The 16,056-nt window shown below is 41.1% G+C and overlaps 1 protein-coding gene across 3 annotated transcripts in view; it reads left to right on the top strand.

Annotated features, from left to right (window-relative positions):
- Positions 1–1,184: 1,184 nt before the first annotated feature.
- Positions 1,185–16,056, top strand: part of ZBTB38 (zinc finger and BTB domain containing 38) — a 308,287-nt gene continuing 293,415 nt past the window's right edge. Inside the window, exon 1 of one of the 3 annotated variants that reach the window (XM_085633677.1) lies at positions 1,185–1,388. The gene's annotated coding sequence lies outside the window, so the exon portion shown is untranslated. Of the gene's footprint in view, positions 1,389–2,074; positions 2,228–16,056 lie in introns of those variants that run through there. The other 2 variants (XM_085633670.1, XM_085633676.1) reach the window with 2 other exon arrangements.

Here is a 16,056-nt window from a genome sequence, read left to right as displayed (position 1 = left end):
TTCAGGGGTTGCGATCAATATGAATGTCGAGCCTGGGACACGTTTGGTAGGGCAATCAAATTAAATCCTTTCTTACCCTTCAAACTGAATTCTCTCTACACAAATCCCAATGTTACCGCTACCTCCGGCTCAGATACACCTTAGCAGGAAATATTTGCAGACTTTGCCTTTGGGAAAGCTTGTCAGTGATTGCCAAAGGTGTATGGTGTCAAAAGCCACTGCAAGATGAAGAAGCCCACGCAGGAAGTCACCTCTAGCATTAAGTATTCAATGAGAATAGCACAAGAGTAGCTATGTGCTGCACCCTGAATTCATTTTGTATTTTGTCATACTAATAACAATATTAATACACTTTTTATATAGCACTCCATACTACACTTCTGCCATCTCTAGCAGCGGTAAATACCAGGTCTTAATATAAAACAATGTAATGGTATTTGGTGTCCAGACATTGTAAGGATGGAAGGCTAAGATGCAGGTCCCATCAGCTGCCATTGGCGCTTTAGACTCGGTAACAGCATCAGGCGTTATAGTCACGCGCTTATGCCTAACATCTACTGTTCTGCTGCGTAGGAGCGGGTGCTGCGCGCCGCCTACGTCGTTTTAATCTTATTTAGGTCAATAAATATTTTTAGTTTTTACAGTTGCCAGCAGTGCCCTGCGTCTACAAAGATGCAGCGAGTTAGAAACTGTTTGACATTAGGTAGTATCTTCAGACTGCATTTGTTTCCTTGTTGTAGGGCTGCAATTGTGTCTTGTAACATTAGTCCAGCAGCTCAGCAGCTACAGTTTCCCCAGAGCGCGGATATTTTTAGCAAGCTTGTGGTGAAAGGGTGCAGCCTTAATGCAATTACACAGCTGAGCACGTGACCACAGCCCTGCCTGTGTGGTTCTGTCAACATCGCTGAGGAACTGCATGTAATAAATTTGCAATAAGGACTTGAACAATTCGAGCTGTATTTGGAAATGTGTTTTTTCTTTCGGAGACTCGCGATCTTTCTACCTTTTTATCCACATGAAGGTCTCTGGCGTTTCAAATAAAAGCTGTGATGACTCAGTGTTTTCGAGCGACACGTAGCCAGGATCTTTACGTATGACTATACCCAGAACAGTTCCTCTGTTCAGCGAAAGGACTGTCGCATTCAGCGCGGAAGGGACAGCCATTTTGCAGCCGACTCTGTTGAATCTTCTAAATGCCGACAGACCGAGCGCGCGATGGAACCGTTTGGAGGGTGGGGTGTGTGTGAACGTTGTATTTAGCTATCGGGTTTGTTTCTGTTTTTCTTCACTTGATGAAGGTTTTCTTTGTTTCCTCCTCTGCCACTGAATCAAGCCATTAGCTTGCTACGCAATGTCAGAAACTACAATAATCAGAAACTACATTTAAGGTGAGCTCTCTGTTCCCTCTTCCCCCGGTAGTACAGCGTGACACTGCCTTTAACTCCTACACACTTTAAAATGGCTGGCAGGATTCGTGTTGCTTCTGTCGTGTGCATGCTTTGTGCAGGATTCATTTTCAGCTGCTGTTTAGTCTTTCAGTGGTGGTATGTAAATGCTCGGTGTGTGGCGTGAAGGAGTCGAAGCAGAGCGCTGCCTCCTCACAAGCTCTGCTGTACACATCAAGCCTTACCCTGCAACTCATCCAAATAAACTACAGAGCCAGCATTTTATGAAACAAAATAATGGCTGTTTTCTTACGCTAGCTTGCCGTTCACTAGAGTTAAATAATTTATTTTGCATTGATAATTAATGTGGATCTCAAATTAAAACACTGGAAACTTGTGTGTTGCACCTTCAGGTTGGGAGCAAGCGACATCTATTTTTAACCACCAAGCTACACACATTGTGCAATGGGCTCTGGCGGTTGAGCTTATATTTTAGGTAATGATGTCAATGGCCTGATTTTCAGCAAACGCGCAGGGGCCCTTACGTCGCCAGCGGTGTGCCTTGAACCCTTAGAGGAAACCACACTGGATGCGCAGAGTCAGGACTGCTCACAAGAGTGAGTCTTTTTTTCTTACCTCCCTCCCCAATCCTTTCCTCTATTGATAAATTCAGTTTTCATGAACGCAGTGTCGTCTACTTCCCATCTCGCTTTGACGACCGCAGCCTCTGAACAAACTGTAAAGGGGAAGACTGAGATGTCACTTGGTTTACTGCGCAATACACACAAGGATTGTGTAGATGTGCTGCACGTGCACCGCGTTAAGGGGTGAGCAGTTGCGAGGTAGGTTGGATTTTATGTGTTTTAACTACCGTACATTGAATGCTGCAACAGCTTAGCTTGGGTTGGGTAATTATTATTCTTCTCTAAAACGACTGGCTTTTTCCCTCCGACTGCTTCCCACGTTGGATATCAGTAGCCTCACAGACTCACTGGATATCAGTATCCTCATAGACGTCTGAGTACCTTCCGTCAAATCTAGCCTGAGAACCCAAAGTAAAGGGGGGGGGGTCACAATTACAAAATTAATCATAGAAGATGCTGGAGCTTATTGTACAAAGAGCTAACTATAGTAATAGAGGAGCCTTGTGTCCATAGTGTGAAATGCGGTTAGGCATTATTGCACACTTTGGTTCCTAATGTGGAAATGTCGTTTATCCTGCCTTTCTAGAGCTCTACGTGGAAACCTGTTTGCATTAACAGCTGTTCCCTTCGTGCCTTGTTCGACACACAAATACAGCCATTGATTTGTATCAGCTGATTCCTTATTCTAAGGGGCTAGATGGGTTTGTATGGCCTTGTCAGTGCCAACTTCACACATTAAACTACTGAGGATTTCTCATTATTTAATCCTACATTGGCGAGAGAATGCAACAGAAGAAGCTAACTAAAAGCAAACCGTTCTTTAAACAATTAAGTAAAGCCAATCATTTTTTTTATCCCATCTCATTATTTTGAAGTATGATTGTATTAATACTGGGCCACAACCAGTTTCCATGGCAACCTGATCGTGCAAAAAGGTAAAATAACATAGGTGCAAAGGCAGTTCACCGCCTACTGTAAGCCCGCAACAGACATTTCAAAATATCATTGAATATATTTTTGAATGGAGATTACATTTTTATTTGCGATGCAGTAGATGATAAACAAAAATATATAATCTTTAGAAAGGCATGCATGAAATTTGCTCAGGCTCAAGAGCCACTGGCAGTGTTTGCGCTACAAAGGAAGCGGGTTTATGTAGATTAAAATGTAGTACACAGGTTTCTCCGTTTGCGAAAATGTTATTCAGCATGCCTTGTGTACAACGTGAGTGTCTTGGTAGCGGATCAGGGGATCTCCAAAGACAGGGATCATGAGTTCATCTACAGCCTGGTCAAGGAAGTTACAGTACTTAGAAACAAAAATGAAAGTAAATTGTTCATAGACTCGCAACTTCTAACATGATCTCAGCAATGCTTTCTACAAACAAGAAAGACAGAGTGTTCAACTCAGCATTCTTTTCAAAATAAGACTATCACATACAAATTGATAAGTTTAAGTAACTACTTTAGCTGCCTTATAGAATGCATTTCTGTCAATCGCAAACACTGCTTGGAATGATGTTCACGCTGAGCCGCTTAGTCACCCTGACCAGTTCACTAAGATAAGGATTTGATGTCAATGCGTGATTGTGAAAAGGAAACAAACTCACACGGTTGAGATGTTGTTGCACTGGCAGCCATTTTACATCACTGCCCTCGTCTTTAAAATGGCTGCAGTACATGATTAGCACCTGCAGAGAGCTTACAAGTTTGAAGAGAAAGAAAAAAAAAACTTGTATCGTACTGTGGCAGCCATTTTCTTTTTTTGTAAGCTTTATGAGAATGGAAAAGTGATCACTAAAAGGCGTACTTCTTTGCAGATTTGTAGCCTGCAGTGAATTACAACGCCATAAAAACATGTTCTTCTTCTTTAGCAAAGTATCAATATTGCTTACTGAAAATGTAAATCCATACCAGAAATTAAATTTAAATGAAAAATATATTATTTTAGAATACAGCGTCACAAACCAGTTACAAAGTCCATGCAACACTGTCTTGCATATGATGAAGCAAGGAATTTACTTACTTTCACCACTATTTCCTTTGAGAGGTCTGTACGTCACACTGGCCTTCTTACTTATGCACGGATGCGTACAAATAGCTTTCCTAAATATTCAATTACTTGGAGTTGCTTCAGATGTTTACCTTTTTTGCACAATGCATGTTGTTTTATGCGGAACTGCTGACCTTGAACAATTGCCTCATTACATTTGTTTTTCATGCTCTGCTGTATTTGCGTCATGGCAGCCGTTTTCAGTAAATACATATTGATTTTGGAATCCCTTCTTGTTCACTTCATTGGTACTCACAGTTATTTAGCAGGTAAATGTGAGTGGACTTCCTCTGTTGGTGCACTGAAATTTCCCGACACTGTTATCAAATTCTGAAATACCTAAACCATTAGCTATATGTTACAAACTGCAGTGAATTACTGCAATACAGTATATATACTTTTTTCTGTGCGTCTTTAAGGATTACACAGTCACATAAAAAAATTTAAAGTACAAGGTAAAGTCACAGATATTTAGAATTACACAACTCAATGACGATTTCACAAATGGCTTCATGCTTGTTGCCAGTTGGGAGGGTCTGCAAAATATTTTTAAAAGGTCAGTTGAATTACTTTTCATCAAAGCTGGCTCTTACTTCATTAAATATTAGGTACCCCGAAAAGAAACTCAGTGATGCATCTCGTGAGAATAAGGAGAGGAAGAAATGGTTAAATAAGCACAAGATAATGACGCCTAAGCTTTAGCTCTTCAACAGAGCTTTAACCAGTCTTGCGGCTTTGTCGAAGAGATGCAGCATGCAAAGGCGGTGACTTGTTCTAATTTAACGATCTGTACACTATAGCCTACTTGTATCAGCCACTGGTTATGTGACAACGCTATATTTTAATATCTTGGGTTTCATAAAAGAAGGATTCTTGATCAATGTATGTCTTAGTTTTTTATTATACTTTTTATGTTGATCAATCTTACCATTTCCCTGTTTAGGCTTTCTGGTGCAGAGTCTACACTTTGCTGCCTAGTGTCCGAAATGTAAAATTACGTTACCCCACATACACTGCAAGGAGGGGGGCAATTTCAGAATACTTGGAAAATAAACGCATTTTTTAACTAAATAGTATAAGGAACCAAAAAAGCCAAAAGCAATGTGCGGCACCATATAAACACACTACACTGCAAAGGCAGATGTTTGATTTGAAAGTAAAAATGCATAAGTTGATGACTGCACGTTCCTTACAAGGGCCAACCAGTGTAGAGAAAAATGAAACTTCTCTTTACCCTGTCTTGCATCTCGAAAAATCACCAGCTATAAGCGTTCCAGGATGTTCTCAGTTTGATGGTGTTTGCTTAGGTTTTGAGACATATTGTGATCTCATTCACTGGATAGCCCCTTAAAATATAAAGGGACTGACAAGCTTTCTCTGTGAGTATGACTTACAAGTGAGCTGCATGCACTTTACTCAAACCCAAAAGCATCTTTTTAAATTACAGACAAATTTGTTGCAGATCCAAATCATATCTAGAACTTGGTGCACTCCGAAAATGTTGCTCAGCTTTGATTCCTCCCTGAGTTCTGTCTGGCACAGATGTACCTCTACTAGGCCAGCTTTATCCAGGTCATCTAGTACTGCTGTTCAGGGCCGGACTGGCCATACCGGGCATTGGGCATTTCCCCAGAAGGGTGGGGGCCAGTTTTGCAGCGGTGGGGGCCAGTTTTGTTACTGCAGGCAGGTTTTGCAGCAGTGCTGCAATATTGGCCCCTAGTTACAAAAGAAGCAGTGCTTCACACTTGCCCCCCTCCTTCCCTCGGGGGCTGGTCTGACAAAATTGCCAGGGCTGCTTTGAGTTCCCCGTCCAGCCCTGCTGCTCTTATATATAGAACCTCTAGAAAGAAACTATTAAGTCAGCCAAAATTCCAGACGTACCAGACACTTAACAGCCATTCTGCTACTAGTGAAACATTGTATGGTGATGACGTGGCTTGGAGGCCCACTTCCGAAGCCACATGACCACGCTAAGCGGTGCTCTGTAATGACAACACTGAAGTATATTCTTCACTTTAATGCTCTACAGCACGTCCTCTGACATCTGGGGTTCCTTGTGCGCTTTCCTTTCTAACAAAGGTCACAGAGACCCATGAAAACCTGCTATACATAGTTTTCACAGTCATAGGCCTTATCCTACAGCCTGTTGCACGGTCATACCTACCCTATTATCAGAAATTATACTCAGAGCTATTCGATTGGATGGCTGTGCAAAACAAAATTGAGGACATTATGTTGTTGGCTTGATTGTTGGGGTAGAGGATGCCTATACAATTTGCTAATGGTAGTTGCATGTTCCTTTATTGATAGTACTTGACAAGAATGATGGTATTTTATTGTATGCCAGGCTCACTGATCCACTATAAGAGTGTTCTTCATTTTCTTGTTTGAAAAATAAACACAAGTTAAAAAAAAGGATACTGTTTGGTGCAAGAATTGTGTATAAAATCATAACGATGCTAAAAAAGGAAGCCAAAGTTCAACAATCCCCGCTGAGCATGTGTAATCAAAGTAGCAATACTTTGGTGTTCTTCTTCCGGTTTTTCTCAGTGACACCTATTTCAGTGAAGTGAAAGGCATGGGTATTGGGCTCAGACAATGGATGAATAATGTTGTCTTACAAATAAAATAATTCTTTGCTACTATGAATGTAAACAATTTAACAAGAAACTGACTCATTTTAGTCTTCTGCTAATCTGCTAGCCATTCATGTGTGCATACGTAAATAGTTTTTTAAATCTTTAAACACCTTAAATTATGAATATTCAAATGCTTTATTTCAATTCCACTGCGTTTTCTTGAAGAATAGATTCAGAATGATTAAAAGTGTAAATTATAATTGACTTAGGGGACGATGCTTATACAGATGGGCTTAAAATAAAAAAAAGTGTGCTCATCCTGATTGGGCCACTACTTTCACCGACTGTACATAACGTATATGGCTAAGTTGAAAGAACAAAATACAAATTTTAATACGTTTTTCAACAAGTTTGGTATTATACATCGACACAGTAGTTTAAACCGTTGGTATAAGGTATTTTCATTAAGTTATCAGTTGTACTGTAATGTACTTTTATCACGTTAGATCCTATATTATTTCACATGTTGTTTAATGTACCTAAATTTAATATGCATTTGTTGTAAATATTTTCTGGTACGAACAAAAAGAATTGATGGACACAAGTTTTACTTCTTCTCATTTGTAAAGGCCTGCATTTGGTATTACAGCTCTAAAGGAAAATACTTGTAGAGGCTTTAATTTATTCCTATCAGGGCACACCTTGCCTGTCTCCAGATAGATCAGCAGCATAATTTAAGACTGCCTTTCTGTGAAACTGAGCCAATAACTACCTGGACTACACTCATACAACTTCTGGCATTAAATATAGATTTCCCTCTTCGCCATTCTGTGCATGCATGATGTCCCGATGTGGCAGAAAGGCAGCCTAATGGAGCTACACAGACATGTTATAGGAACAAAAAAACAAATATTTATATTAAAATATCTAGAAATATTTTAAACATCTAGAAGTGTTCATATTTATGACAGTCTCTTTAAATTGGCTCTAAAATATTAAGGGACTTCATGAAGCTGAGAGACGGGTCTGTTTGCCACAGGGAACATATGTGGCCTCACTTTAGAAAGGTAGTTTGGACTCCTGTTGTCGGCAGTACTTGGTAATTATCACCAATGGCTAATACCATCCATTACAGAAGAAAGAAATAATGTCTGGCAGAATACTGCCAGAATTGTGTTACCACCAGCATTTGTTCTGACACAAAAAAACAGCCCGGAACTGATGGGATTTATTGGCCAAATTCAGATCAGTTCCACAGTGGCCTTAAAATGGGTAAACTCCCAAAGCATGAAGTTTTGGTTATACTTGTCACTAAACATTAATATATCATCAACGGAAAAAAAAGTGGGTACCGGGGGCACTTATAGGTCCAGCATACAAGCCCCTAAAATATTAAGTAATATCAACCAGGTATACAGTTCCTTTGAGAGGGGGGACAAGAGAATCTGAGACTAGTCGAGAGAAGGTAGGCCATTTGGCAGATTCACCGCATGTAAACTGATGCTAAATATGAGTTTTCCCTCTACCATAACTTGAGGAGGTCAGAAACCCTCCCTATTTGGGTTGGTATATTTATAAAGGCACACCAACTGTAGGTTTTTAGTGGTTGGTCTACCCCTACTACTAACTAGGATTCCAGCCGCTGTGTAGATGACAGTCCGATTTTTGATCCTGACGAATTGCCAATTGATCACCTATGTGACCGATCAGGCAAGAAACATGTTGACCGTTTTATAGAAGCAACCACAGAAAATTATGTCAGTGGTTTGCCTCTCTTGTTTTTAGTTAGACAAGTAGACTCACCTATTAAAAAATATTTAAAGAGTACGACTCAATCTATTTTAAACTCCCCTGTGCACATCGCACATCAACACACCCATTTACACTTTACAGCCCTACACCCGCACTTCACATCACGGCCTGGGAATAAAAGATCTCCTATGAAGAGCCCCTTTTAGGGTGCCCGGTGGGCATTCCTGAGCCGACTTGACGAGGAGCAAGCCCAATGATGAAGCCTGACACCAATTCAGGTGTGTGAGGACCCCAGTTCCAAAAGGAGTGGTCTCCTGTCCCACCCTTTTGGGTATAAAACCGACTAGTCCCAGATTCTCTTGGTTCCACCCTCTCAAAGGGACTTCATACCTGATATCACTAAACATCAATGCAGTGATGTAAAGTTGTTTCGTCCTTCTTTTCAAAGGGTTTTGTTTTGCTACTAAATACATGATATTACATACTCCAGGGGCTGTAATATTTGTTGCTAATTTATCACAAGCAGTATTTACCCTGAAGGATATTTCTTTTTTTTACTACAAAAATGGATAAATGTTTAACGTGGCACAGCTGTAATTTACCACCAGAGGTAATTTTAATGTAATGCGGAACCATCATGTTTTAGCATTAATGACTGTGAAAACTAAAACGACCTTTTTTTGGTAATCAATTATAACAAGGCTTGGGAACTAAAATTGCGGAAAAAAGTAAGAAACCAACTCAAACAGATTCTGGGGTTTCAGGAAAGCACATAACATGATCCAGCATTGCGCGGTATACGCCATTTGCATAATTTGCCCTACTCTCTTGTTTTCATTTTCAACATCTGGAACTCTGACCTCTGACTGGACTGTGGCCTGCTAAGCAGGAGTCAGTCAAATGAGTGAAGTCCCTGCTCCTGTGGGACTTGCTTAACCTCTGGTGAGGACCTCAGGATGGAACAGTTCATAGACAAACATTAAAAAATAGCCCATTTTACAGCACAGGTGTGTGAGCCAAAGTCTTAATTGAAACCAGTTTAGTTTATTTAAATCTTTGGTTCTTCCGACTCACCAAAATCTCATTCTAAGTAAATCAGCTTGGTCTTTGACAAGAGCTTCCACCTGGCCGTTTTTGTAACCGGTCTAGCCAGTATTTTTAACTTTATGCCAGTACAAACATTGGGAAAACCAGTTAAGTCCAGTATGTTTCCCTTCTGAAATGTGAACCTAAAACAGCAGATACATAAAGAAATCAGTTCAAAGTATTTGAGAGCAGTCTGAATTGTTTGCGAGATATTATTAGAGCAAACAGAGGGACTATTTCCATGCTGCAAATGAATCTTGACAATTTTACACAAATTATTTTTCACCTACCAGCTCATGGCTGCTCCAGAAAGGAACAGAAGTCATTTCTCATGTTCTTGCACCACTGTCCTGTAGTGAGTGAGCAAATAAACATAAGTTGTAAGTTCTGATGTGAGCTCTGCACTGCAGCTCTGATCTGTTATAGCTGCTCTGCTGTTGGATTTTAACATACCCACACTCATAGGTGTAAAGAATAAATTAAGGGACCTAGTTTAAATAGTAGGGACACACAGATCTTCGATGCTGATTGAGTAACTACCAAGAAAAAATATACAGCCTTAGGAACTGAAAGCCTATTGTTATGGGGGAAGACAGCCATACAAGAAAAAGCACACCTCCTTCATGTCAGGCAGATACAGAGAGTCTTGCAAACAATCTAAATAGAAACATATGAGCCCGCTAAACTCAACCAAAAAATCCCTAAGAATACAACAGGAAATTACTATGAATCATATGGTGCAACGACTGTGCTCACTGTAAACACAAGTTCAATATACCTCATTGAAGACACCATGAGCGAACAGTTTATTATTGCCATGGATTAGCTGGCATGTTTTTTTAACTTCTATTGAGGCTTATTTTTTTTGTTTTTTTTGTAAAGTTCTACAATCTACCCTGTGGTGGCCTCAGAGTGTTCACTTCTTTGCCTTTCACTGCAGCCTTGTGCCATCGGGGAGGCCAATATTTGGTTCAGTTTGTGAAGAAGTGGAGTGAGTGCAGTCTTCTGCTGGCTGTCTTGCTTAGTAGTAAGGAGAAAAGTTTTAGTCAATACTAGTAATCTGGACTTAAGCAATGCATGTTTCTGCACACTGAACAAAATGGAGACCAGTCTGACAAATCATTGCAAACGATACAACATCTGCCAAACAGAGTTGTCTCACTCAGCAGTCCTGGTTCCGGAAAACCAGTTGAATTAGTCTGCAGCCATACACTATCCCATTTAGGCCCTCCAAGTATTCTTTAAATCAACCAAATATTTGTGGGACTGGTGTTGTTCATAAATCTTTTCAGAAGAGCTTACATTTCTTTTTGCTAAGCCCTTCTGATTTTAAGCACATATCATACAAAAAACTATTAATTGCATTTTCAAAATCTTCTAACTACTTTATTTTAATGGACATTGATACTGCCTAAACTCGATATGTTGTCTTATTTCAAACTGAGTTGACATTTATATTGTGACAGGCATTCCTTGCCAAATATTTAAATTATCTCTTCAATTATCAAATAAATTAGTGTAGGAATTCTATTGAGAAACATGAATGTTTTTTCCATTGACATTTTTGTGTATAATAAATGAAATTTGAGAACACCTCTGCAACTTTACTTTTTTCGAGAATTATCCAGAGATGAGAAAGGTGAGACACTGTTAAAGTGCCGAGAGAGTATGGCCATTACAAGGACCTTTGACCAAATGAAACACTGAAACGTGTGGCAGTCTGGGAATAACTAACAGCCTCATGCATCAAGCCAAAATCCAGTCGGTAAAATACCGAATCGCTAATAACACCCGTTAGCGAGTAAATAAAACCTAATCCCAATGCATCAACCCAAATACAAAAATCGCTATTTAAGGAATCCTTAAATAGCGATTCCTTAAATTGCGATTGCATTTAAGGAATCCCAAATTGAGATTCCTTAAATGCAATGCATGAAAGTTAAAAAATTAGCGAATTCGCTAATAGGGGGAGCAAATTACCATGAAGATGAACTGCATGGTAATTTGCTAAAAGTTTGAAAAATGCACTTTTGTGCATTTTTCAAAGTTTCATGTTGCGCACACACATGCCCTTAGAGCATGTGTGTGTGCAACATATGTGCACATATCAATTTCAGGGGTGCAATAGGGTGTCATTTTGGCACCCTTGAAATTGCATGAGCAATTTGCGAGAACCTACTGGTACTCGCAATTTGCTCATGCAATCTCCAATTCATTCCTATGGGCCTGAAGGCCCATAGGAATGATTGGGACGGCATTCCTTAATTGCTACTCGCAATTTGCTAGTTGCAATTAAGGAAAGTTAAGGAATCGCTATTTGAATAGCGATTCCTACATGCATAGCCTTTTGCTGTTCCTTATTAGCGATTCCTTATTTTTCGCTAATAAGGAATCGCATATGGCATTGTTGATGCATGTGCCCCTAAGAGCTTTACTAGTCGGGAATGCTGAGCATTGACATTATTGAGTGATGAAAAAGGGCCTGATTAAGAATGTGGAGGTGCTGCAGCTGGCCGCCACGCCAGTTACCCGCTGCAGCTCCACCCAACCCGTAGGCAGACCGCCCGCCAGATTCTTAGTTAAATCCGTTGCGGGTGGTCTTGCGGTAGCAGTGCCTTTCAAAGGCTAATGTGTGAGTCTTAGAAACACAATGCCGTGGGAGCACCAAAGCATGTTCCTGCATGGCATGGGCTATACAGTCCATACCGTGCAGGAAAGGTGGTGCATACCTACAGGGGGGCACACCATGAGGTAGCCAGAGGGCCGCCTTAGTTTCATCATGACCACCCTTTTCATGGAGGGCTCACCATCATAAAAAGGAGGGCAGCGAGGAAACTTGTAATATGCTTGGCGGTGCCGCTGCGGCAGCGCCAGCATAGGATATTGCTGCCTCACACTGCTGCAACACCACTGAGGGATCACAGATCCTCTGCAGTTGCAGAAGTCCTTTGGTGGTCCGACTGCCAAACCCACAATAGGGTGATCACTATAGTCATAATTAGGCCCTTAGTCAGGGTGTAAGGATGTTATCAAGAGTCCCATCCAAGTTAGGGAATTATTAAAAGGTCACAAACGGTGGCTGTTCTTGCAAGATTACCAATTTTTTATACTATCAAGAACACGGCTTTGGCATTTCCCCCAGTTGGGTATTCAAGTCTAGACACAATGTGGGTTGAATCAGTTTGGATTTCAACAAGAAGTGACTCTGGGCTCGTTGTCAAGTTTTTCTGGAATCTAGATTTGACTCACACAGCTAGTATACCCTCTGATTTCCAGAAGTTAAATTTGTAGCATAGCATATGCCATGTTAAGTCGCTTTCTGATGTATCTTTCGGTGCAGTCAAGTGAGATCATTTCCTATGACACCTTCAGAGTATAGTGATGGGGGTGTCATTTGCTTAGATAGCAACAACGGCAGCACGTAAATGTTTTTTGTTGCTGTCAACATTTATGTTACAACGAGACATTTTATTTTAAAAAAATACCCATTTTCTTCCCTGTCCTAGCTAACCTCCTCTGGATCTTTTTTTTAAGAACTTTCATTCCCAGGAGCAGACACTCACTATAAACGTTGGTACTCATCTGAAGCAGATGGCAGACAGTAGGTTTCTGCATCAGTGCCATCTTCCTTATGGCAGCTGTAAGCTGGCCTCTCCCAATGATGATAGTTATTTATTTAATTCACTGTTACCCTGATAGTCGAGCTTGTGACTGTCAAAAAAGAAAATAATCTCCCTTCTATGACTTCCTATGACTTTCGTCTGTATTTTAAGAGTTTGGGGAAACAGCAGAGTGTGAGAAGGCATGTAAGGCATATATTTGTACTGGAGAGAGATCAGACCCAGCGTATGAAAGGCCTGTGGCAAAAGCAGAGAGTCATGAACAGCTGCAGGATACACTGCGAATCCTGGGAAGAGCAATACACCATCTGAAATATGCAAACGGTGGGGAATCGTAAGGAGAACCCTTGCAGCCAAGTTCAGGCCCGGCTAGAGGTGACAAAGCAAGTATTTGGGATGACCGATATAAGAGGAGTTGGCATAATCAAATCTAGCAAATTTAACAGTTTGATTAATAGTTTCTTGATAGAGAAGGAGATGGAGGGTTTTCCTAATCATTGTCCGTTACAAGGCCGGACTGGCCGTAGCGGGAACCGGGCATTTCCCTGGTGGGCCGGAGGGATGGGGGCTGGTTTTGTCACTGGGGTCAGTTTTGCAGCAGTGCTGCAATATCGGCCCCTTGTAACAAAAGCGGAAGCAGTGCTTCTTGCTAGCACCCGCACCCCCTGCTCCCAGGGCCCAGGTCAGTTAGAAAAAAAAACACCTGGAGCATACCTAATTAACCTGAACTCAGAAAACCAACTTGGACTCAGAAAAGACTGCCAAATGTTTTTACCCCAAGGCTCTATTCAGCAACCTGTTCCGTCACATTCCAAGGGAGAGGGACACCGATGCAGAGGCCTGTTTTATAGGGGCAGACGGATGAAAGGAGATGCAGCGTTCAGAGACGTTTTTCTTCAGCTTAGAAGTAGAGACAAATTTCTTGAATAGAAGAGGCAAGCAGTTCCTGGAACAGCTTAATCTGAGCTTCATGAGATAATGTTTTTGGTTATGTAACTTATATACTTTCGAACAGTGGCACGCTCATGATATCTAGAAATGTGTAAGTATTATTAGTCAATCAATTAAATCATAGAAACTAAGTGCCACTGGTTGTTATACCTTTGCCACATTAGCACAATCAAGGTATAAAAAATGTCTTCAGTTTTGAATTCTAGTTTGTTGTCTGGAGCCACCACCATTTATACTCTACAACAATTGGTACTGTATTGTGCAGGAAGCAATGCAAGCTATCCCAAATAGACCACTAGCATTTTCCGTAACCAAGCGTTCACTGTTTCGCACTTTGCCCAAGTCATCTTCTTTCTCATGGACCCCCACTGTGCATCCAACAACCTGCGTAAGGAGATCAATAGCTCTTAAAATGTCAAACCTGCCACACCATCTTCTTTGACCTCAACATAGCCATGGTGTTCAACATGCCTCCCTGGATCTACAGGTGCACCATGACTTTTATTATCTAGGTTAAAGCATGGGCCTGTGCTTAACGACCCATTTGTGTTAATTACCAGAATTGTAGCCACGCAAGCCAAGGTTGCCAGGAGCCACCCCTGAAGACCTCTTTCAATAGAAAGTGGTCCACACTCCTTTTCTTGAGAGACATACACATTGCCCGTCTTTTTGTTTTCCCTTTTCAGATGATTGCTCACTGCTTTCACCACCAGGATTTAAACTGCTGGAAGCAGACAGAGCAGCCTGCCCTTTCAACAGGAGTATTAGATAATGCTAACCGTAACTTCGGTGGATGTTCGCTGAACATAAAAACATGAAAATCAATTAAGGTGAATTCTAAATACCTTTCCCCTAGACTCTAATCAGAAACCTACCCTGGTTATGAGACCATCCGTAACAGGTCCAAGGTTGAAGCCAAGAGTTTTAACAGTTCCATTTGCCTTAAAATAGTTCAATTTCCCTGTCTTCCTGCTGAAGTGTGCATTTGAATGTGTGCAGAGTAATTACAAATCATCACAACTTGGCATTTGATCATTGCTTTACAGTGCAAGCTCAGGAGGAATCAAATTGTTGTTTCAGTGGTATTCTCCAAGTAGATTTCTCTGATCGGCAACTCACCATTTATTGGTCACCCCAAAGTGCACAGGAAGAGATGGGTAGGTAGAGCTTTTTTTATTTATGGTGGCCAAGCTCCATGTGTCATTTTGGAAGGCCATGAAAACCTTGGCTCTTCTCCTTGTGATTGACCCCATCATGTGGTCATGTTCAGGTATACTGTCTCGATTGGTAAAAAGCGCCTTGACGCCCGTGGGCAACTTTTGCGCTATACAAATTTATATCATTTTATTGAGGGAGGCAACTTCCTTCTGAGCTACTGGACCACACATAAGACCATTTTAGGGCAATTTCCTCCTGTCGTGGTCACACTCATGATGTGAAAATGAGAGCCAGTCCGAACAGTTAGAAAGAAAGAGGCAATTCTGGTCTTTAATCTTTAATTTAGATTTTACGTCACTCAGTAAAGCACGGTGCATAGTTCAAACTATTTGTAGTGATGCTTTCTTTCTGGCTATCAAGTAGGTGTGAGAGGGAAGGGCGGAAAAAGAATCGAGGAGGTCTTATGCGTGGATCTATGATGGCGTATTTATTAGAGACACAGATGAAATACTCAAAGGGTAAACACAGGTAGGCTTCGTGGAGGGCGATTCGTGAGGGATGCCTGAGGCTCGTCTGCCAATGGGTCCTCTCCAGGTGACTGGTGTTGACGTTCCCCGGGTACCATAGAAAAGAAGAGACAACAGGCGGTAAGTATTTCTGTCTAGGGGTTTGTACTCACTACCGTCACCCAGGGGAAAAGAAGGCGTGGACACACCCAGTGCTCAGGCTAAGGATGTGTGGGATAGGTTCGGGTGAAGGTTTTGGACGTGCAGGTCTTTTATGAGGAAACAAAATATAGCAAACAAACGTATTTATAGTCCCAACCTCG

This window comes from Triturus cristatus, chromosome 11 (assembly GCF_964204655.1).
Source record: "Triturus cristatus chromosome 11, aTriCri1.1, whole genome shotgun sequence".
Classification (NCBI taxonomy): Eukaryota; Metazoa; Chordata; class Amphibia; order Caudata; family Salamandridae; genus Triturus; species Triturus cristatus.
The sequence above is the reverse complement of the archived record's forward strand: the minus strand, read 5'-3'. Positions and strand labels throughout refer to the sequence as shown.